The sequence below is a fragment of the Haliotis cracherodii genome, unplaced genomic scaffold (genome assembly GCF_022045235.1).
Source record: "Haliotis cracherodii isolate W230 unplaced genomic scaffold, xgHalCrac1.p SCAF_5, whole genome shotgun sequence".
NCBI classification, from domain to species: domain Eukaryota; kingdom Metazoa; phylum Mollusca; class Gastropoda; order Lepetellida; family Haliotidae; genus Haliotis; species Haliotis cracherodii.
Window position 1 is genome coordinate 47,364,267 of NW_027266308.1, and position 23,784 is coordinate 47,388,050.

A 23,784-nucleotide genomic window follows, 5' to 3' on the forward strand; every position below is an offset into this window, starting at 1 on the left:
GACCTTCCTATCGGCCCAACCATGCACTGCAGTGGCCAATTTCTCAGCATGCCCGACCCCCCTGTCCCAATTAGTGTCTCTCCCTCTGGGGTACCCGGCTTGTCGACCTCGCCAGGGGGGCAAGATAGCTGTCCAACTTTAACGCTCGCTGTTCACCGTTATCGGGCTGGTTCACAACCTGAACCGTAAAATATACTCATCGTTTGCTAACGACTGCTGAAACATGTGATAAGTAACTTTATTGAAACAGTTCATCTGTAAATATATTAGATATGAAATAAAATAATAATTCACCTTCAGTATACTGTCCCAGCATCTAATGGTAATACTACTGATAGGAATTTTTATTCTGAATGATGAGAATATCTTTTTGAATGTGGTCATTTGTTCCTAGAGTACATGTCAAACATCTTTCTCAATCTACCCCAAATAACAATTTACCCATCCAGGTAGGCTTTGAATTGCAGGACGCAGGTGAGTGAGTGAGTGAGTGTGTATTTATGCCGCTTTGATCAGTATTCTTACAGTTCTGTCACGGCGTGTCAGCTTTATGTCAGAAAAATGGCCGAAATCATGCCAGTCAGACATTTACCACCCTGGTGGGACGGGCATGGTGCTGAAAAAGCTTAATCTGGGATGCGAATCATAGGTTTCGGGCACGCTCAAGGGATGCAACTCTGCACAACGAATTGCGGCTCTTTAAGCAACCGAACACTTCCACAAACCACACAAACACAAACAGACAGAAACACACACACACACACACACGCACGCACGCACGCACGCACGCACGCGCGCACGCACACACACACACAAGCACACACACGCGCACACACACACACACACACACACAGAGGCACACACATTTCTCCCGGGTTTAAGTCTAAGTGTGTGTTCTTGCCGATTGTCTGTCAGCCTGACCCACAAGCATGGTCCCTCGTTCATGCTGTCAACCTTTGATGTCTTATCTACACACCACAGTGATAAAGCAGGACCATTGGTGACTGAGCCTAGAACCACAATCCCACATATGCCCACGAAGTCTCACGTTTTTCTGCTGTCTACCTACAACTCATACACAGAGGAACAGCCTCAAGGTATTGGCGTGCACACTTCAACATTATCATTGCAGCGTTTCAGTGCACAGAAAATGGACAGCAGCACTTGCTACTTGCAACAGGAGCTGTTCCTGACCCAACACCTTGCTTCCTGCATGTTTGATAGGACTGCATATTTTTACAGCTCCAGAATCAGAATAAAGATTACGGTTGAATGACCTTTACATTGTATGTTAATTGCTTCAGTTTTAGCTGGAGTAAGCTTTGGGTTTTTTGCGAAACGTGATTCGAAACCTTTCAATATATTCACTGCAAAAGAAAACCTAAATTATATTTTCCCCGTGTTACACATTTTATACGTGTTCAGTAAAGTTAATCATGCTTTCTATGAAAAATTGATGATTTTTACATCTCAAAGTATTGTGTGTCACATCCAAGCTAAAACTGAGGTATTTTGCCGCTTAAGCTGCCGCCTGAGGTCCACAGATTATTACCAATACCACCAACCACTCCACGTTATGCTGTCACGTTATTTCAAAAATAATATCTCCCTAATTCATACCAATGGATTTTGAGCCATCACACATTGAAAGGGAAAATACAGATATTTGTCATTTATGACCCAGAAAGTGCAAATATGGAACCTCAGGGTTAATGCATCGTGGATGATGTGAGACATTGGTATCCCTTTCATTGTACTGAAGACTGTTGAACTGCAAGCACAATTTGCTCAGTGTGTTATTTCGGTTCGACTTTATCCTAAAACGTCAATCATTTCATATTTCTACATGGAGAGTTGAACCACGATCAATGCTCTTCACTGAATGGTTCAACTCGAGACTAAATACAAATCAATCCGGACATCAAAGGATTTCTGGTGTTTTTCTTTAATACCGAAGCACTTAATGTTTCCTCCAATGTGTAGTCTTGTCATCAATACACACGGACATACAAACAGAACCCTGACTATTCCCTGCATATCTACATGCTTGTAATAACACTCGTTCTTCATGGCCATCGATCAAGTACAATTGATATATACAAATTACAAAACCATTAGGTTTGCAGAAACACAATGTATCCGTGCTCATGACATCAAAGGGATTGGAACAATGGCTACTTTTCATTATTTCTCGACCACTGGCTCTCGAGCAAATGCCATCATTGAGAACACGGTAGATTGCTACTTAATTCCCTGTATATCAATAGTGGATGCTAGCAATGCGGGATTTTGAATAGAAGAACGGCGAACGAAAGCATGTAGCAGCGATGGAGGGTCTGTGTTGATGGTGCACAAATCAATGCAGAAGCGAGCGCAACGTCTACTTTGGTATACATGCTTGTAACATCGATAACTCGCGGCAGAGACTCGTTTCAAGGGCTATGTAATCCCCCGTGTTGTGCATAACAAGACGTGGTGTGGCAAATAGTATTCACTGTGATGAACTTACTGTTTTTGGCAGGGATGTGTGTACTTTTTAACCCTGATGCTATGAGTGTATACACAGCAGATGGACGATTGATTTCCTACACCAACAAAAACATTAACTTTGCAAATATAGCGGGAGTTCATCATAAAACTGTTTACCCATCCAATGTCATATACCAGAAAAGTACATTTATATCTAGGTGAAGGTGAGACCTGGATGTATATGTATGTATTTCCGTGTCTGTTTTTATGTGTTTGCGTCTCTGTTTGTGTGTCTGTGTCTATGAGTGGGTGCTTCCCGTGTGGTGTAGTCTGATTTCTTTGCTCAGCACGACTCTTTCAGGTAAAAACAATGAGTAACCTTGTGGTTACAGCGTTCATTCGTAACGCCGCAGAAGTGGGTTCGATTCTCTGATTGGGAACAGTTTGTGACGCCCATTCTTGCTGTCTCTCACCGTAATATTATATATCCAGAGTGGCGTAAAACTATATTCACTCATATACAGCTGCGATAGATATGACGATATCAACAATGAAACTGAAAATGACACATGAACATAATAAAATGTTACTTCTCGTTATAATGCCATGATGGATTGAAACAGCTGCAATTATTGATTGTTCTGTTCCATTATAAAACGTCGAATTCAATAACATAACATGCAATGGTTAGGACAATTGGTGGCATGCAAATGAGTGAGTAAGTTGGGTTTAACGCCGCTTTTACCTTCATTCCAACCATATCAAGACAGGGTATAGGTTTAAAAGATTAGGTGTTACAACGCGTATTCTCGTTGGGATTCGAACCCGAGTCTACGGTCTTCAGCTTTAACCACCAGCATAATGTACACAGTCAATGAGAGGCAATATCTGAGATGGAACAAGCATAGTCCTGGCATTTCATTTAGAAAGAACCAGAAGAACGTACAACGGTTCCTGGCTAAAGAAGTTCAGTATGGGAAAAGTTAAAATAGTTTATGCCGTGTGAGTATTTATATTTGTATGTCACATAAGGAACTAAACATTATGGAAAATAAACTTGGTGTCTTACAATTTATTGCAAGTTACAATGATGATAGGGCTACAGGTGACCCAGCTTCACAGGCGCTCCAATTCGCTTTGCAGAGTTGTTGTCCTTAGGGTGGCTGGATCCAGTGGTAGTGGGTTCGAATCCCAGTTTCTCCCGGATTCTGACCTTTATGGTTTGTCAGAAGCATACCGATGATCACCATCTCGTGGCTTTTCTTAACTGTTTGTAAACGTATAAGACTTGCACCAATTTAGGGTCTCCGACATTACGCGGACATGCCAAGTTATTCCTTCACCAAATCATTAACTATAATGACGACACTCAGCCAAACTGGCTAGTTAGTCCTTCCTCATTGGAAGCACTGTTATGTATGCTAATCAATGCCGTTTCTATACTTTTCTCTCAAAATATTCTCTGCCAAAGTCTAGGTCAGGAAATCTTAAGTACGTTGAGAATGACCCCATTTTCATATTGTGGACCAATGTACGTATGTTTAGTGTTTAAACGTCCTCCATGAAGACCTTGCATTTGACTGAACACATCCTATCCTAGTCTGCCATACAGACACTGAAACAAATATACCAAATACAGACCATGACTATAACATTTGGCAAGTCTATAACTTTTGGCAAGTCTATATTACTGGGGCACTGGGCTCCTTTGTAGTCTGATCCTACAACTACAGTTCTCCCAGTTACCAGAAAGGGGCTTCACACATGTCGGCATCGAACCGGTGCCTTCAGCGTGATGAGCGGGCGCTTTAACCACGAGGCTACCTCACCGGCCCTTGGTGGTCTGAAGAATCTACGAACACAGCATTTAACACTTATCTGCCTTATGTCAATGCATTGTCTTATGTCCATCAGTATGTTATACCAGTGAAACATTATCCGAACGGTTCTCTTCACATGTAACTCACTCGGTGTATCGGATTGCAGTATGGAGTAACGTAGTTACATGTAGACGTTCTAACAAGGAGAGTCCCGAAAGTTGAGGTTCTGGGTTAACGGGGTCCAATTTACCGAGGTCTCATGGCATTTTACTTGTTATGTGTATATAGTCGTGTACAACCATTTTGTTGTTTGTGTCAGAAAGGCATGTTTGTATAAGCATAACACATTTGAATGCACCAAGAACCCTTCAATACCATTAGAATTAATGGTAGAAGAAATGACGGAAAATGTCAGTATACACGTGATTGCGGTTAATCATTTGGCACTAATGTCATATAAGCTGATTGCATGATTGAGTGAGTTCCTAAGTGATATTCGACGGGATTTGATGTACATGGTATAGCAACGTCAATCTACTAAATTACTTCATTGTCGACGGTACAAGGAGGCGACTATGAAAATACATCAACATTACTATTAGCATACTGTTCATCGTAATAGTTAAAACTTTGATTACATGAATTTCTCGTTTTCAAAACAAATGTGACGTTATGACGAAACTATTCCTGAAATCCTGTTCTTATTCTCATATTCCCCATGTTGTCAAAATACATTAAGTTAGCAGTTAATTAGGTTGTGTATGCGGTATAGTAATACAATATATCTACTCCCGAAATGATACATGATTGGTGCACGTCATCGTATCCCTAATGCGTAGATCGGAGCTCATGATGTCAAACACTGGATTCTCTGGTCTAAACTCGAATATTTTCAGGCCGCAGTCACACAGCTGGAATGTTGCTAAGTGCGGCGTTAAACACAGACAAACAAACAAACAAACACATATGCTTAACATGATGCAACAAGGAATTTTATATCAAATGCCAAAACTTTGACTTTTTCATTGTTGTACATCTAAATTCATACATATGATGATAATACAGGATTTGTAATAAGTAATAAAAAAATACAATAAAGTTATAAGTGTAATTCTGCGTTTGAAATACAACAAAAAAACATTATTGGGCAAACATGTTTGTATAGACTAAAGCACTTGTCTAACGATTTGTCACCTTCTCAATTAGAAGGTGATTTTGATTTCTTCATATTCTCAAGCTCTGGGGATCAAGATTGCCAAAGCCTCATAGTAAAAATCCGCCTCTTATACAGACAGTTTCAAAAGGCGGGCCTACCTTTTTCATGTTAATCCAAACATATAATCCGGGACTCCTTCAGGACACTTCTTTGGTTCGTCAAGATAATGAAAGTAATCCAAACTGATCGTTTAAACGTGTATCCTACACGCAGATCCGAGAAACGTTCGCTTATCGATGTTCACTGACACTGACATGTCTTGGAGATCAACCTCTAAATAATTCACTCATATTGATGTGTTTTAAACAGTTTTTCTAAAGCCCCTGAGACGAGCAAATTCGCCTACTCTGACAACTTCAGTCTATCAAGCAGTTTGACAATCACTTGAAAAATCCCCTTCCAATGGGAAATTGTTATAATGCTATTTGGCTGCGTCTTGGGCTGCACCTTCTTTGGATTATCGCAGGACAAGAACTCGCCTTCTGCGACACGGTGTCGTCTGTTCGACTCAGGCAGACGACATGAGAGACTGGAGAAAGTGGCGCGTAACGTCGAACGGCGCGAACATCAGATCACCTAATCCTGTTTGTCAGACTGAAATATGACTTTGTTACGTCATATTTTCAAATATTGAGGAGGGTAAATTGCGGATGAGGACATAATCGATTCTCTGATGTCAAATTGTGAAACAAATTTGAGACGAATATGGTTATTTTTCATGAATCCTGTTCCAATCCTTTCTAAATGTAAATGTCACAACCACATATCTACATATTGTTACTTCATATCAAAGTTTCACAATCGGGACTGAGACCCTTGTAACATGAGGACTGACCCACAACGATATCCATCACCTACAAGACCCACATCACTGACGTGTGTTGGAGCCATGTAGGATTGTTGTATACATTGTAACCCATTCGCTTCGTAATGCCTGATTTAATCTCCCAAGACAACACTGCGGCACATACGACCCAGCTATGCACGTTTTATGCTGCTCTTGAAAAACAAGCTATGAACTAAACGGATAACACAGAGCCTGGAGGTGTTATTACTTCCATTAGCGACAAGGAAAACGTTTTAGAAGGAAGAATCTGTGACAATGAAAACTTCCTGTTTTAAAGATTTGTAAACGATACGGTTATTAAAAATTGAAGGAAATAAAGCTCCTGAAACACATGCCTGCTTCTGTAGACGATTGCGTCAGCGTTTGTAATTCAATTGGGTGACACCGTGGCCAACATGCTTTTCTCGTGTAACCCGAGTCACGTGGGATGAACGCACGAGCATGCACGAGAAGCATGTGACAGGTTTTGAGTCACCAAAAAAGATGCTGGAGCTCGGTGTCAGGGGAAAAAACAAAGGACGGCCACACGTTCAATTTTGAGAGCAGAAAATGCGCGTCACATTGATGTATTCCACGTTCGGATTGTAATAGCGCTAAATGATCTCCTTATACGGCGGAGGAGAAAGGGTGGCAGTTTGTGTGGTTGCAGATGTAGTGTAAACGGAGGGGGATTAAAGCAGATCGTGGATTTATCGAGACTTTTCCTGGATACAATGTTGAGGTGTCCGTGTCGCGACTGATGGTGCTGGGAGGGTTTAGGATGAGGGGTAGGGTGGGGAGGCTTTACAATATTTTGTTGAACATGTTTTAAGGGTCTTACTCATTGTTTTAGTGACAGGAGTCCACTATTTCAATAGCTTCCAAATTCATGTTTGAAGACAATATTGATGATTATGATGGCAGTTATGTTGAATATTGTAACAGGTTGTGATGATGACTGAACGTTGTTTAACGACACTGTCAGAAGTATCACAGCCATATAACAGCTACATACGAGTAAAATCGAGTCTGAATCAGGAAAGTTCCGTGGATGGAAAAATTGCAAGGTGCGGACGACTCAGATGGACCATCCGATTACTGTTTTCAGTCGCAGCTCTCAGGACAAGCATGAGACACGAGGGCTGGTAAAAACAATTCTAAGTCTAACAAACAAAACAATTGTGAATGTGCTTTTAATTTTATTTTTCAACATAATCTCCCTGCTTTTTAATACACTTCTCATGTCGATAGTGAAGCTTTTCAGTTCCAGTCAGTTTTCTGACGCCACCCTGAAAAACAAAGTCACGGCAGCTTTGAGGTCATCGTTGTCGCCACAGCGCTTTCCCCGAAGTGTTCTTTCAGTTGAAGAAACAGGTAGAAATCACTTTTCTCTAACGTCAAAAACTTGATGACTGCTCGGTACTCGTTCTTTTCCATTTCTGTGTCCATTTGGACCCCTATCACGTTCAACTGGCTGTCACTAATATACAAACGGCCTCAACAGACCAAATACACTTGCAATGAACTTCTCATACAATGTACTACATTGACTAGTTCATTTTGTTATGGCCAACATTTGAAAGTTAGCCAGGCTTGGAACTTTTTTACCAGCCCTCGTACTGCCGACTTTTTCTGACTACATCCCATGAGGGAAGACTGGTTGTGATGATGATGATGATGATGATGATGATGATTAGTTGTCATATGCGAGGATAAAGGTGATCCTAAAACCACCGCCAATCGCTACCACATCAGCAGTATGTCCGAAACAGAGCCGTCTCATTTCAAATCAATTCAATGTATTTCTGACATGAAGGTTCTGAACGTACATCTAAAGGCACGCAAGTACATACGCAAACGATCCAAGCGATATACCGCAGAGAGCGGTCAGTGTGTGCCTGCGGGTCCGCAATACCAGATACCATCTGCCTTACATAGCTTATCAGATGACCAGCAACGAGATGCTCTTATCGGATCAATTGCGAGCACTTGCCTGACCAGATCATGTCCGAGAAGATAGTTAAATATCCAGAGGCCAATTCGCTTGTGGACCAGTGTGAATGGCCTGGATCGGAAAGAGCATCTCCAGGAGTGGCCATGTCTCTTGGGTCTCCGCCCATCCAGATTGCGATATCGCTGGACAATCGTAGGTTACTGTTGCATACCGTTTGTTTAAGTATTCATTACATACCGAGATTGATACGACAAATAAACATTCTTCTTGTTACTCGTGTCATGGCCCGTGACCTATACATCGCTGTTTACTGGGGAAATGACTAAAGAACCTGTGTTGGTTCGACGTGGAATCGGTACAGGCAATATATATTTGTAGATGAGTAATTGATTCATGGCTGACAGTTGATAATTTGATAAGGAAAGCTACGTCCACAATGTTACCCACTTGGGGCCCCCCGACAGGACATGCCCGACTCCACATCAAACCAGTCAAACCCCAAAACAACACTACCATCCTAAACCGACACACACCAGGCACCTCATCAAACCACCCAAACAAGCACAACACTACCATCCTAACACAACACCCTGGTTAAACACACACAGCACACCACCATCCCAAACCAGCAAAACCCACACACTACCATCGCAACACAACAGAGCATCTCACCAAACCATTCAAACTCACACACCACACTACCATCTAAATGGTACCACTACCATCTGCTGATTGCGGCGTTAAACAACAAACAAAACAAAACATAACATTGAAAATACAACAAACTAGACAGACAGTAAGTGGTCCCGCCAATACTTCAGCCATTTTAAACCCTTTGACCCAGCGGGGGCACGGGTGGCCCAGTCGTCTAAGGCGCCGCGATTTGCTGTGCAGAGTTGCGTCCCTTGGACACGCCAGAAACCTCTGACTGTGGGTTCGAATCCCGGTTCGCCCCGATTATGTTTCTAGGTTTGTCAGCACCATACCCGTGGGTTTCACCGAAGTGGTAAACGTCCGAGACCTGCATCACTTCGGGCTTACCTCCCACATTAAGCTGACACGACGTGGTATAACTGAAATACTGTTAAAAGTGTCTTTAAACCCAACTCACTCACTCACTTTCACCCAGCATCGACCAGTGACATCAGTAATGGACTTGATCCTGGAAAGACAATTATTCCCCGATTCCCCTGTGTACAGTAAGTTACACTAAGTGTTTGACTGTGGTCAGTTTGGAGCCCGAGCGGTCAGATAGAGTGACCATGGTCCATAAAAGTGGACACCGGTCTGTCTGGACTACTGACCCATGTGCTTCCCTGTCTTCAGCGGTGCCAGCAGTGTGGTCATCAATTTGTTAGTGGTCAGTTCTCGTCCACAACACAAGCCCAGTCTGATTAGTTTTACGGCCCTGATAAATAGGTTTCAGATAAAGTCCAGTCTGGCATGTACCATTGACTCAGAGAAGCTCTACTGATAGTGTTTGACTCATTTTCAAAGGAGTCTGCCTGTTCCTGGGTTAAGTGGACTTTGTCGAGTTTAGGCAAGAACCAAATTATCCACATAAACAGTCTGTCTGATGAATTGGGGCGACTTGTTTCCACAATATCTGGTTTGAATGCATCCTAATTGCACGTAAATGTTACACTAAGTCTAGACGACAAATTACAATTTACTAACAATGGGCAGCGCAGAGGCACCATTGTCAGAATAATATGTTATCAGTTGTTTTTATCTGTATATACTACTTAATACATAAAATATTGATATGCCACTGAATATATTTGGAGAAGGTGACGTATACACGTCCCCCAGAGGATTAACTTCAACTCAATTCATGTATATGTATAACTGCGAAAGTGTGTCTTTATCAGAGGCATATATCCCGTCTTTGAGCGTTACCATACATGACTGTACGCGTACGTCTGTCCTGCGGAGCTGGTTTCTGGCTGTGTTTTTTTTGGGGTTTCATCTCGGTCATCCAGTATTATTACCTCATTCTATTTTGTTAAATACCATGGACCCATTCGCCAGCAATCCTTCGTTACGGAAGTGGCGTGACCGCCTCCGAAGCTATGGTTGCGAAATGGGTCTCTCTCTCTCTCTCTCTCTCTCTCTCTCTCTCTCTCTCTCTCTCTCTCTCTCTCTCTCTCTCTCTCTCTCTCTCCAGAATAGTACAGGCAACCACACACGTAACAGTGTACCCCAACTACGCTAGTAAAACAGCAGATAATTAAAACTTTAATTCATCAGTTCAAACTTTAATTCATCAGTTCATTGATATGCGTTAATATAAGCCGTCTCTCAAGACCCCTACTCTTAGGGAACTCAATTATACTCTGTACCCTTCATTTCTTCAGCTCGGCTCACCTTCAGTTCGTGATTGAACCAACGATACCACTGTCTGACCAGTCAACCATCGTAGATTAAAACAACAACTGATCGTTAAAACTACATTGTCACACAATGATTGATTACAATGGAATGTCTTGACTGTAATGAACAGCACAGGCTGGTAAATACTTAATTTCCCATCGCATGTATCAGGCGAGCTAAACGTCCACACAGCCATCCTTGGAGCAGGAGAGGGTCAGAGTGGTTAGTACAGACGGGTTTTCAATAATTGATTCTTCGAAACCCGTGACTGTTTCCGTGTTTAGACATTGCCGTTTATGTCCAATACTATCACCGAGGGATGTGGTGGATTACGAACAGACAGACTCGACCCCCTGCGTCACCTTAATTAGCGAAGAGGAAAAGCAAGAAAGGGAGGCACTTTAGCTTGACTGATATAGCTACGTATGGATTTGTTGGACCGTTTTATTGCCGTCAGGGACCTATGTTCCACAAGCGGTATGCGAGGTGGTTGCTTGACTACATAAAACTGTCCCTGTCACTTCCAGTGTGTTCTTGACAATATTGTATTTATATTATGTATGACTTTCACGCCTTTTTCATGGGTATATACTGTTCTTGAAATTAGTTTATTGATGTGGTATGTCAACAGTATGGTTTTATGCCGCTTTCGGTAATATTCAAGCGTATCACCAAGGATGGGTTTCACACATTGGACAAATGAGGGAAATCGAAACCGGTTTTCGGCTTGACAAGCAAACGCGTACCCACTATGCTACCCAACGGCCGTGTTTATCACTAGGGTAGTATTTATCCCCCAGACGAAAATATACTGAGATCAAAATGGATGTCATTAGTATCGAGGAGTTTAACGCCGGTTTGAACAATGTCCTACTTTTATCAAGGCGCATCAGCTTGAGGTGGGCCATAGTCTATATGGTGGCATATTATCTAAATGGTACGTTGGTAACATGGCGAATGACATTACAAGTATATCATGCATAATGCATTAATGTTTACTACATTGTATCTGTTGGATATTTATCTCTGAATATGTGATAAAACGAATGGCACAATGCATCCAAATACACAGTTAATATAGTATACGTGCATACATACTTCAATATCTTTCTATCAATATTTTATACGTGTATGTATACTTCAATATCTTTCTATCAATATTGTATACGTGTACATATACTTCAATATCTTTCTATCGATATTTTATACGTGTATATATACTTCAATATCTATCCATCAATATTTTATACGTGTATATCAAAGTAAAGCTTCAAGCAATACAGGTAACATGATAGACGTGTTAACCCTGTATATATAAGATTCATACTGTACAATTAATTTCTAGCACGTGCATACCTTAACCGCCTCATTGAACAGCCAATGAGTGACACGTATACATCATCCTAGGACCCCAACATCACATGTAACATATTATATGCAAATAGCAAACTTTAGTGAGTTTGGTTTGACGGCGTTTTGAATAGTTTTTAAGTCATATAACATTGTATCAGCTTTATGTCAGAGAAAAGCTCAAAGATGATTACACTTGGAGAAACCTACGAGCACGGGTATGGTGCTGGCACACCTAGAAACATAATGCATGACCACAGGCTTCTGGTGCGCCTACGGGATGTAAATCTGGACATCGAACTGCGGTTGACTTGGTCAACTGTACCCCTATACCTCAGCATTGGGAATGTCCACACTCGTATAAATACAAAAGAAGTCCAACCAGACAAGCAAATCATTGTAAATCTAAGCCCAACCACGTCACATCTTACATTTTACACCTTCACAGGCCTAAGAACGTATCAATCTCTCGAAACATTGACATGACCTTCCTTAACGCTGGCATGTCTAATTTCATGTACAACAAAACCGGTATCCAAACCCAATTATCCCCATGGTGAAGGCAGATTACAATAATACAACGTAAACAACGAGAAAACTAAATCTAATTCTTCTATTCTGAGTAAGGCAAATCTACTTACATATACCACTTCTGCTAGTCGATGTTCTATTTATACTGGGGTGCTCCATAAAACAGAGAGAAGCGATAAAATGTCCGTTATCACTCTGAGATTCCCAGAGAAGGACCTAAATCAATCTAAGTCAGCAGTAAGTCCACACAATCCAGTTCGATTGGTGACCAGCAGCAAGGATGCCGCCGTTGAAACTATGTGTCTAGACAGAGGTAAAGTGATTGCATGGTTACATACTGACTTGGAACAGTTTTCGGTGTCCTCTGCGGTAGGGACATCAGAACCTAAACGATGGACTGAACCAGGTTTAGGCCTCGAATGGAAGAAGATTGCTTCATGATTGTATACTTGGTGTATTTCGTGGGACGGGTGTTCCTCTTTTTATAAACCCGATCAATAGTTCGACCTTCCTGTAGGTAGATTTATTGTGTTTGAGACATCGTGTTTGGTCTTCGCAAACGCTGAAAAGTGATATGTGACTGTTGTTACAAAAACAAAGATCTTCTCCATAAATAGATAGGTACGTCGACATCCTATCAATCACCTTCTTATCCCTATGCGGACATCAATTCTTTCTTGGTTATTTCTTGGGGAATGACTTGGTCGCTATAAAGGCTGATGTTGAGACCTGCGTCTTCGGAGCAGAATGGTAACCCTTCTAGCGTGCCATTCAAACCCACATAAACAGGGAACATATTATTGAAAGCTAACATCGAGATGAAGAATGTTTTCAAATTGGTTTGAAGGTTTAAGACGCATTTGACGTGATCGGGAGAAAATCGGACCGGTCGGGATTACGAGTCAATCTGTTTTTCCAAACTTTATTTCGGAAATAACCTCCGTCAACGTCGTAGACAATCTCTTGACGTTTCAGCACGTCGTCGCGGGGAGGATGTCTCTGATATTTCCCTAACGCTTAAATTATCTCTCTCGTGTCGAAAATCAACATTTAATGACGAAGTGAGTAGCGATATTCCTCGTCATTTGCTGAAACTCTAAACTGCAATTTTCCCTTTCAATTAATTTCACTATTTGCATTTCCGTTATCCCGATATTGAATTGCTCGTTGGGGTAAAATCTGTTAGCAACTGCAAGCTGACCAGACGAACATGTTTTCGTCCAGATGCACGTGCAAAACCAGAGCGTGCTCGTAACATCGTATTCAAGGTTGAAGTTCGTGCTGGGAAGACGCGGGGTCTTTCTGAGACAAAGCCAGGAAATATATTTCAAAATTAGAAATGGTTTGTTAATTATTTGACAACGTGTTGGTTGTAGTGGACACGATGGCCCTGGTTCTGTAAAAGCTCTCTGCATCTGGACTATATTAAGGTGTTCCATCTGTTCCAAATTACATGTCTTCATTAAGAATCAATCAAGGCCATAACAGACATACACGTCAGTAAAGTAGAAAATTGCCTTGCTAATACAGTTTGTAATAGATCTCGCCAGCCGTAATTACTCGTCATCGTTATAAACTTGTTCTTTTGACTAGTTTATTACGTTACGTTACCACGATAGCCTCAACCTTGCACAGACGAGTCGAGTCAAGACTCAAGGAGGAAATGGACAGCTTAAAATACCAGCTTCCGTCGAGGTAATTAAAAACAAGTTTCGGTAGGTTTATGGGAAAATAATATAGCATGGGATGTAGAGTTTACGAAGAGGCCCTTGCGCATTGTCGGACAGGCTTGGGCGCGGTTGATGTATTTACGAGAATACAAGGAACTTGCTAATTCTAACTGGATAGCGAATGTTCGAATCTGGCGTTTTAGACATGCTCATAGGGTTTTGCGAAGACCTCTCAACCCCGACTCCCCCCCCCCCCCCCCCCCCCCCCCCTCCCTGACTCCCCAACACACCACCCCATCATCTTCTGTATCCCAGACCTAGTGTAATTGATGAGTAGAGGTTCTGTTAAAGCATAAGTGGGCCTATGAAAAATTGAGACAGTGGCTGATGCTTTTCCATGTATAATCTCTTCTCCACAACTTGCGTTTAGCAGTCACCTTGAGTCTCAATTATCACAATGAGGAATGACCGACAAGCGTGGCAATATCGGATGTTACTGGGACTGTCGACTTAATAACCAATCAGACGTGTTCCTCAATCTGACGTCATTTGGCTTGGGTCACGCAATTCGTGTACAGGCGAAGGCATAGGGGACAGTTACGTATTTGCGGTGTGCAGGCTTGACGCTTCGAATTAATGCTTTAAATGTGACAAATAGACCGGCTCGCTTTTCATATCGCTTGTCATTAGGTTAGACATGCAATGTGCACGGCAGACTAAATGCAGTTCATCCAATGTTGCAACAATCATTGCACTTGCTTAACCCAAAGAAAAACTGGCGTTGCCATTTGGAGAAACACTCAATTTACGCCGCGCTGTGGGTTTTTTTTACAGCAGATAAAAATAAGGGATCATGAATTCCCAATCATTATAACTTGACTTTTTATAAGTACATTACTTCAGCCTCAAAATATATTTTTCTCAGTTTCAATCATCTTTGGTGTCCAATGGGATTGACGCCGCCGTGACAGGTTCTTTAAATTATATTTTTTATCTTACATTTAAACATATTTCAGTTTCCAAATCAATATGTTGGGGTTCATTTTCAATTCCGGTTACTCAAAGGCAGCTGTTTCTATAGGCCAGAGGGTTTGAGATCTGACTTTTTAACACACTTAATTATCCCTAAAGATGCAATAACTGATCACTGGTTTGTTGTATTACGCTGCGTGTAGATTGACCAATTCTACAATCCCATATTTCGTATTAAAATTATTATTCATTGTCAATCAATAGTATTTTTCTTTTGACCGCTAGTATAACAGCATATGTGAATACAAAATGACAACTGACTCGATTTCCAGACAGCAGTCATCTCAAATGACATTATTTAAAATCTTTACAAAACACATATGTAAAACCCATCAGACGTAAGCCACTCATTTTATTAATTAAACGAACTTTCGACAACGGCGACAGATTAGAATTTCATGGAGTAGAAGACATGAGCTCAATTTTTGAAAATTCACAACGTTCCTGCTCACATGTGACGAAATCGAATCCCCTGTGGTTTGTGTAGCACGGCTAAAGGGTCATAACACTGATTAGAGATGGCAGGGACCCCTGGCGGAATCACCACGCCTCACCTACCACGTGACGGGGCACACGCGATGGCGCGCCGCCTATCGGTCGTGACGTCATAGCATGTTGAACCTGCGCACGTTTTCCATGACAAGAAACTGCTCTTGCATTGGTGGGCGACAGTGATGGCGGAAGATGACTCTGAAAATCTCACAGAATGAATGAGTCCTCGTTAATTGCCTTTCCTCGAGGCGAAGGTTCAGCGGAAAAGGGTGACCGACTGGTTTATTTCTTACGCTCGGGTGCAGGTTCTTAGATTAGGACATTAGGACATGGGGTACAAAGTGTTGCTACATTCTACCTCGCATGTGTCTCGTCAGAAAATCGGCCTCAGTCAGTTCTATTTGAATAATATTTTTAATTTGATTAATTACAGTGTTTCTGTAAAATAATTTTTCAACCCAAAGTGGCGTTTAATGCAGCCATGAGATAAATTTCACATTAAAATGACCCTATAGGATTAGCTTTCATTACTGAAGAGGTACTGGACCGCAATTTTAATATTCTAATAGCATATTAGGCGTGAGAATGTTGTAATCTATGTTTTTCGAGTGAATCACTTTAAGCAAATATTATATTATGTTAAAACCCATGATTGAATCATGGTCCAGAGCCTGCCCGCGCCCTGAACATAAAGGTGGGTGTCATAGCTAGGATGTTATAACCTGTGAATGTTCATACCTCTGGAAATTAATAGATTCTGAATACTCTATTCGTGTTTAAGCACATTTCGTATCTGTGAACAATACGTTATACGTTTGCTTTTTAGAACTTCATACCAAATTTGCCACCATAATCGTAATGTGCAGCTGGAGTATTAAAATTACTGGGCCAAAGTGTTTGCTTATTCATGAACATTTTTGACTCGGTTCCTTCAATCAAATGTATGTTGTTCTGATTTAATAAACACGCCACAACCCCTATCCATAACCATAAGATCACAACAAATGAGTCAAATCATAAGATGCAAAGAAGCAGAGGAAGCAGTCAAAGGGGAAGTCAAATTGCCATGGAACCCTTTAGACCATGTCAATAGATAATCGAAACTTAGAAAGCAAAACAAATTTCTTTCGTTGGAAAAATAATACACGATATGATTTAAAAAGTAGCTATTTTATATGGATGTATATTTTGCGATGATTAACTGTTTGTCAAGAAAAATATATAATAATACAATGTTTTGCAAAGACGGTCCTCATTTTGGTCAGGTTCTGTGATTATTTGTAACTATTATTAGGATCCTATTTTGTGATACGTTTTAGCTGTTCACGTCCAGCTGCGTGTATTTTTCTTATCTAATTTAATTTGTAAGAAGAGGCTTGCGTTGAAACACTCTTTTCAAATATTTACCTTAGTCCAATAAAACATTCTCGTTGACAGCTAGTCGGAAGTTAAAGTCTTGCGTGAGTTCAAGTACCGCCGAAACAATTCATAAACGTCACCAAACCACAGCCTTTCAGTTTCAGCAGTACATAACAAAAATGCTTCGGATAAAATGTTCACGAATTAACGTCAGATATTCTGGCATTGGCAGCTTTTTGCCTGACGAACAATTTGTTGTTACCTTTCACTCAATTGTAGAGATAATTACAGGGTAATAACATTTTTAGACACCACTAAGTTTTAGACCAATCTCTTTCCAAATTAGAAAACGCGGGCAACACCTTGTAAGGCGGCCCGTGATACCACTCGGTTCTGTCTTATTCAACATGTTAAACTATAACAGACTTATCATCAATCTGGATACTTGAGACATTATTCATTTTATCACATGCACCAAGTCTTTTTAGTTTATTGCTTGAAGTTAAGATTATCTTTAAAATGATAGTGAATAATTTTGTAATGGTATCAGCTCACCTCCTCCACATAAGAGAATAAAACGGTACTTTCAATAGCACAGGGGAAGCCGGGAACATATGAAAGAGCTTTTAACAGTGACTCCACCTGTCCCCGGCGTCTCTGTATCATTGGAGGATGTCGATGTCTGTTTAAGAGCTGCCAGATTGTATCTTCTCCCAGTTGCAGCCTATCTAGCGAAGCACCTGTCTGCCCAGTTGGGCCAAGACAGGGCTCTACTCTCCCTCCATCTCTTTCTATACAGCATTCAGAGATTAAGGTCTGGTGTCCAGTTTCGTTCTCTTCAACATCACATGGATGAAATACCGGCTAACAGGGGGTTATTTACACTTCGTCTTTGAAATTAACCCTCAACATAACACTTGGCGACCGGAGTTACCACATGGCTATGTAGGGTATTTTAAGAAATGGGCCTTATGTTGACACAAGCACATTAGATATGTAAAACGAACGTGGTAACCATTTAAAACATGTTTTGCTGCGGTTTCTTTAGCTTGGACGCTGTTGAATAGCGCTTGGTTTTGATTAGTGTCGAAGAACATCAAAGACGTTAAAATTGCATTATGTTACTGAAAACAAAGTGCAATGTAGAACGTGGGGCCTCGTTGGTTACAGACATAGAATGCAGCCCTTAAATTACCAAGAGATAAATTGAAGTTTCCCTCCCTCGCTTCCTGAATGGTATACTTTACCCAGGCTTATAGGAAGAAACATGTCCATTAGGTATCCCGCGCTTACAATACACAGGGTCCTTCTTTGCTGTTATTACAGATTCAAATCGAACTTATTACTCTTTGTAAAATAAATGTAATACAATTTCAGTTGTGAAATATAGATTCGAAATGTCGTTTTCTTTGATCGGAGTGTATTATCGTCAATTTAACACCTATTCCTGTTTTCAAAATAAGGATATTAAGCATCAATTATTAAATAATGAATCGATTTGACGTGTAATATATTCAATCTAAAACCGATATCTGGGGGGGGGGGGGGGTGTTTAAATAACGATATTAGCGAATTTCAATTGTGAAGTAATGCATCGATTTAAATTTTGTTCTGCAGGTTATCACGTTCACAAAGAATGGTTTCAGACATCAGCGCTTTCTGACTACTGTAACACAAAATAGTTGAATTGTGTAATTGTCCTAAATATGGCGGCATTCTCGAGTACCAGTAATAAGGTGCAACTGTCCCACGCTTCTAAACGTGTTGTTGTTGTTGTTGTTGTTGTTGTTGTTGTTGTTGTTGTTAAAACTCCGTTACGTGTAATAATGTTGAGGAATTGGAAGATTGGCTCTGATGAAGCTTAATATTTCCATACCAATGGTGCTTAAGGAATCGGTTCTTGTTCATGGAGATAGCAGAGTTCGGTCAAAGAAATAATTTGTCTTCAACGGCTCCCTCTTCTGCGCTCGTTGTAGCCAAAGACTTCTGTTAGTATGCAATTTTCAAGTAATGTCTATAAATATTTATATTTGACCATTTAAGAAAAAATCCATTGAATTTATGAACAATACGATTAAACGAAGCAAGCGTACAAATTAGGTTTCAATCCTTTGTTCCGCCCAAAACGCATGAATAATAAACGTGTATATCAGGATTCACCTTGGCGATGTTAGTTCTGGTAGACGAACTGTAATACCCAAATGCCAAGGTACGACTCATCTGAAGAAAACATGTTCCGGAGGTCTGCTCTTAACAAAAGTAGCCAGTAGTGAAACCAACACTCTAAACAATGTCTTAAAAGCATGCATTCTCCTCCTTCATACAGGACAAGCTTGTCAAAGTAGCACATAAAAGCCAACGAAGCCCTCACAAATACACCTATATTTGTACGACAGCATGACCCTTTGGCCTCCCCAACTTATCACATGAAAAATACAGTGCGGAATTCGGCTGTCTTGCTCCAAACATCCGCATATGCGATGACGGAACTGTTTTGTAATGCAGTCAAAAAGCAATAAGGGCTCGACCCGACCAGATTGCGTTACTGCGTTTGCATGCCTGTTTGTTTTCCCTCATTAGAGCACAGGAAATTCAATAGCATGTTCAAACGTAAAAATGTTCGCTGATAATAATATTGAAGAAGATATTCTTGCAAAACCTACGGGTAATGGGGATAGTATTGGGCACTGTGTTAAAAGGCATACTGAGGAAATGGGCGAGGTAGGAGACACGGAGAATACAGAAGCGTGGGTAATTGCCGTCAGCTGGCGCTGGGATGGTTCACCTGTCGCCATGAGAACTGGAGTTAAATACTTACAGGTGTAAAGATTGATGAAAGCCTATTTCAGAAGCATTTCTTGGAATTTTATTTCATGTCAGTCAGTTCTAGGAATCAATATTTAAGATGAAAATATACATTAACTCTTAAAAAATGCATACAGACGTTGATCTAGTCTATCGTAACTGTGTTGATGTTACACAAATTCAAAGAGGTAAATCTTGAAATATGGTCATTTCATGCAATTTGTATACTCTGCAAAAAAGGAAACGCAAAAGTGATTTTAGATGTATATTTTATATATCGTACAAAAAATAAACAGATTGTAGTCGATTGTTCAAAGAAAGCACACAACATTGCAATTGACCGGGGTTCCATACGGAAAACATGGAACAGTAGATTTTCAAGGGAGTTCATCTGCTCTCAATATCTTGTATGGCTCACTATTAGATAGTCCTGCACCATGACTTTGGAATATATATTTTATAGGTATATCTTTTTTACTAAAAGCCTAAGGCAAGTCTAGATCAAACTAACCAAGTCTAGTTTGCTTGATTTCACATATGAAAACAGCAGAAGCGGAAAGGTTATTTCGAAGAGAGAAAAATATTTTAAAGACATGTTTTCACTGACTAAGTGTTAGTCTAACCATTAGAGTTCAAATGTAACTGGCATCGTCGTCCCATGGAAGCAATGAGATCGCTTGTGCCAACTGTCGGAGATTCTGTGGTTGTTGCTGACGTGCTCACAGTTGTTGATGTTCGCTTGTTGCATAATGGGAACGACGTGTGGCCGAAGAATCTCACCCGTGTAACGTTGTGCCGTTAGATTTCCCAGAACTTGCACCAAGTCTGTTCTACTAGTGTAGGAGATGGCTGCCCACATCATCACACGTACACCACCAAATCCGTCCGTGCATAACGTTTCCTGCGACTAATGTAAACACGAAGTCTACCATCCACACGGCGAAGCATAAAACACGACCCGTGGTGGTTCCTCCAAGTAAGTGACGTAACAGTATGGATCTGTCCAGTGCTCTTGTAGTGATACGTGGTCGACCGCATCTTGGAAGGTCACGTGTTGCCCCGTGTGTCTGATAACGGTTCCGCAGTCTTGTAATGCTGCTTTGATGATACGTGGATAGCCCAGGCTACAGCTGAAAATGATTCTCCTGTTTACAGACAGCCGATGGCGTTGTTGCGTTGGGCTTTCGTCGCTGTTCACTTGTCGTAAAATTGTGATGGCGTACAATGAAAACCTAACGTGTTTTTAGCCCAACAAGTAATGTTGCACGTGCATGTCATGTACACAAATCTATCCCATCCATGCAGAAATGATCAATTCATGTTTGGTATAATTCTGTATGGATGTCGACAACACTCTGTCAGATATTTACGATTTTAGTACTTTTGCGTTTCTTTTTTTTGCAGAATATAATAATGCTTCAACGTAGCTTTTTTAAAATCACTTTCACCACTATTTTGACTTTTCGCCCAATGGAATCTGTTTCAGCAGGCAATTGAGACTCATAAATGCCTAGTATTGACGTTTTATATAGTAATTAAGACGATTATGAGTATGTTTTCCCCACCAATAAATAAATTGTAATCCGTCCTGTTTATTAATGTTAAAAACACGATCACAAGATAGGTCAACCTCTCACCAGTAATTATAACAACCCTCTTCTGAGACTCTGTTACCCTCATGTTTACATGTACTAAAGCAACTTATACTCATATGTAGTCTAACGGCTAATATATACACCTCTACGTGCTTCTCACGTAAACCAAACGCACCTATTTTTACCCTATTCACAAGTTCTACCTCTAAGTTCTACCTCTTAGTCTACGACTTGTTTTACAAAGAACTGCTGTTGACTCCACCACGCACTGAACACGTGATCTGAGCTGTGATGTGTGTTTATTGTTTTAGATAGCGAGTCCATCTTCACCAATGTAAAAACATCCTGTAAAAGGGTACCGACATCTTGGAATTTCCTTGCCGTAAGTTAACACTGTCTGGTCGAGTACCTCCCCACGCTGACACGGTTCACACAGCTATTGACTGTTGACGTTATACATCATTCATATCTGATACGTACGTATTTTGCTTTGTATTAGGTATCAGTGATGTATAGTGAAAGGTATTGCCCTGCGAGAAATTACTGCTGCTAAATCTGCGTCAGTCGAGTAGTTTTACAACATGGTCGGCTGGCCCACTGCCACAAATCGGGATGTTACGGTTGTCGTAACTGCAGTAGTACATTGTTAAATAGAAGATCAACGCATTCCTACATCTAGAAACTGTTTGTGATACGGGTCTTCGCCCATCCCTCAGTTTCCTAGCTTTACAACAAGGATCTCCTGGCCCACTGCCACAAAACGGAACGTTACAGTTGTCGTTAACTGAATACTACTACAGTGTTAACTATAAGCGCAACGCAGTCGTACATGTAGAAAGTGTTTATGATAAAATACTTCTACTAGTCCTGAGTCTCCTAGTTTTTCATTTAGATTTTCTGGGCCACTGCCACAAAGCAATATTAGCGTAACATTGTCGTAAACTATTTGCTAACGTTCTTTCAGTAAAGTTAGGCGACGTATTCCTTGGTGCGAGAACGCTTTTTGAAGGCAAGCGATTCTACTTAAGTTTCTTGGGAGCAAAACCTCATAATGAAAACATAAAAAGAATACTTCCGACGATTTCCCTTCGCTTTATGAGCATGCATGCAGGTTACCTGAGAGTGTTAAAGTTACAATCCGAAAGCGAGAAAGCAGAAATGTACCGCCCGAGGGAATCAATGAAGAACAAATGGTTTATCAAGAAATATAAAAAAACATCAACCACCAGTCGAGAAAGTATATCATTTATATTTACCCTAGACAATGAATGTTTGGAGTTTCAACTGGTCTCTCTGTGTCCTCTACTGGAATATTGCTGAGATATTGCTAAAAGCGGTGTAATACCATACTCACTCACCCAAACTGCTCTCGACTTCATGAGATCATTTTCTTTAACGCAACCTTCCCACAAGAACAAGATGCCTTTGCGAGAAGGTGAGCCTTGTACCGTCTGTTGTTATCGGGTTTTCGCACGTGTGTTAGTGAGATAAATAGGAGAAGTCGAATTGTATCTTCTTTCTCAAAACAAATAAAAACAGAATCGCCAGATGTATCCGCGGAGGTGTGTGGATTAATGGAGTATGAAATCAGTCCGACATTACACGAGGTTCGACATACTGCGAGGCAAGAGATGAGCTGCCACCAAGATGATGTTGGCGGGGATGGAGCACGACAGGTAGAGCTATTAGGGATGCAGTTCATATTGCTGAGGCATCAAGGATTCAAAGAATCTCAGCAACTGTTAAATTGTGTGGGTGTTCACAAATATCAGGAAGATGGTTTGGTTTCACATGGATGGATGGATGGATTGATGGATGGATGGATGGATGGATGGTTAGATGGATAGATAGATGGTTGTACGGATGATGGATGTATGGATAGGTACATGTAGGGTGGTAGGTAGCTAGGTTTATAAGTGAGTATTGATAGAAGTTAGTGAGGTGGGATTAACGGCGCTTTGAACAGTATTCCAGTTATATCACGGCTTGTCAGCTTAATGTGGGAGGAAAGCCCAAAGTGATGACGATCTTACCATTTTGGTGAAACAAATGGTATGGTGAGGACAAACCTGGAAACATGATCGCGGCGACCTGGGATTCGAACCCACGACCACAGGTTTCTGGTGTGCCCAATCGACCCAACCTTGGGGCGCTTAAACGACTGGACCACCCGTGCCCCCAGTTTGGAGGAAATATAGACAGATCAATACATAGGTAAACACGAAGAAAGATATGCATGAAGACAGCTACAAACGTAGGAGGATACGTAGACAGATAGGTAGGTAGGTGAAG

General features: G+C 41.0%; 1 protein-coding gene across 2 annotated transcripts in view; it reads right to left on the reverse strand.

Moving 5' to 3' along the window:
- The window catches only part of LOC139442148 (kinesin-like protein KIF26B), a 318,510-nt gene that overhangs the window by 285,705 nt on the left and 9,021 nt on the right, over positions 1-23,784 (reverse strand). The window contains exon 1 of one of the 2 annotated variants that reach the window (XM_071222951.1): positions 5,604-5,682. The exons of the other annotated variant lie outside the window; for it this stretch is intronic. The gene's annotated coding sequence lies outside the window, so the exon portion shown is untranslated. Of the gene's footprint in view, positions 1-5,603; positions 5,683-23,784 lie in introns of those variants that run through there. 2 annotated transcript variants of the gene reach the window in all.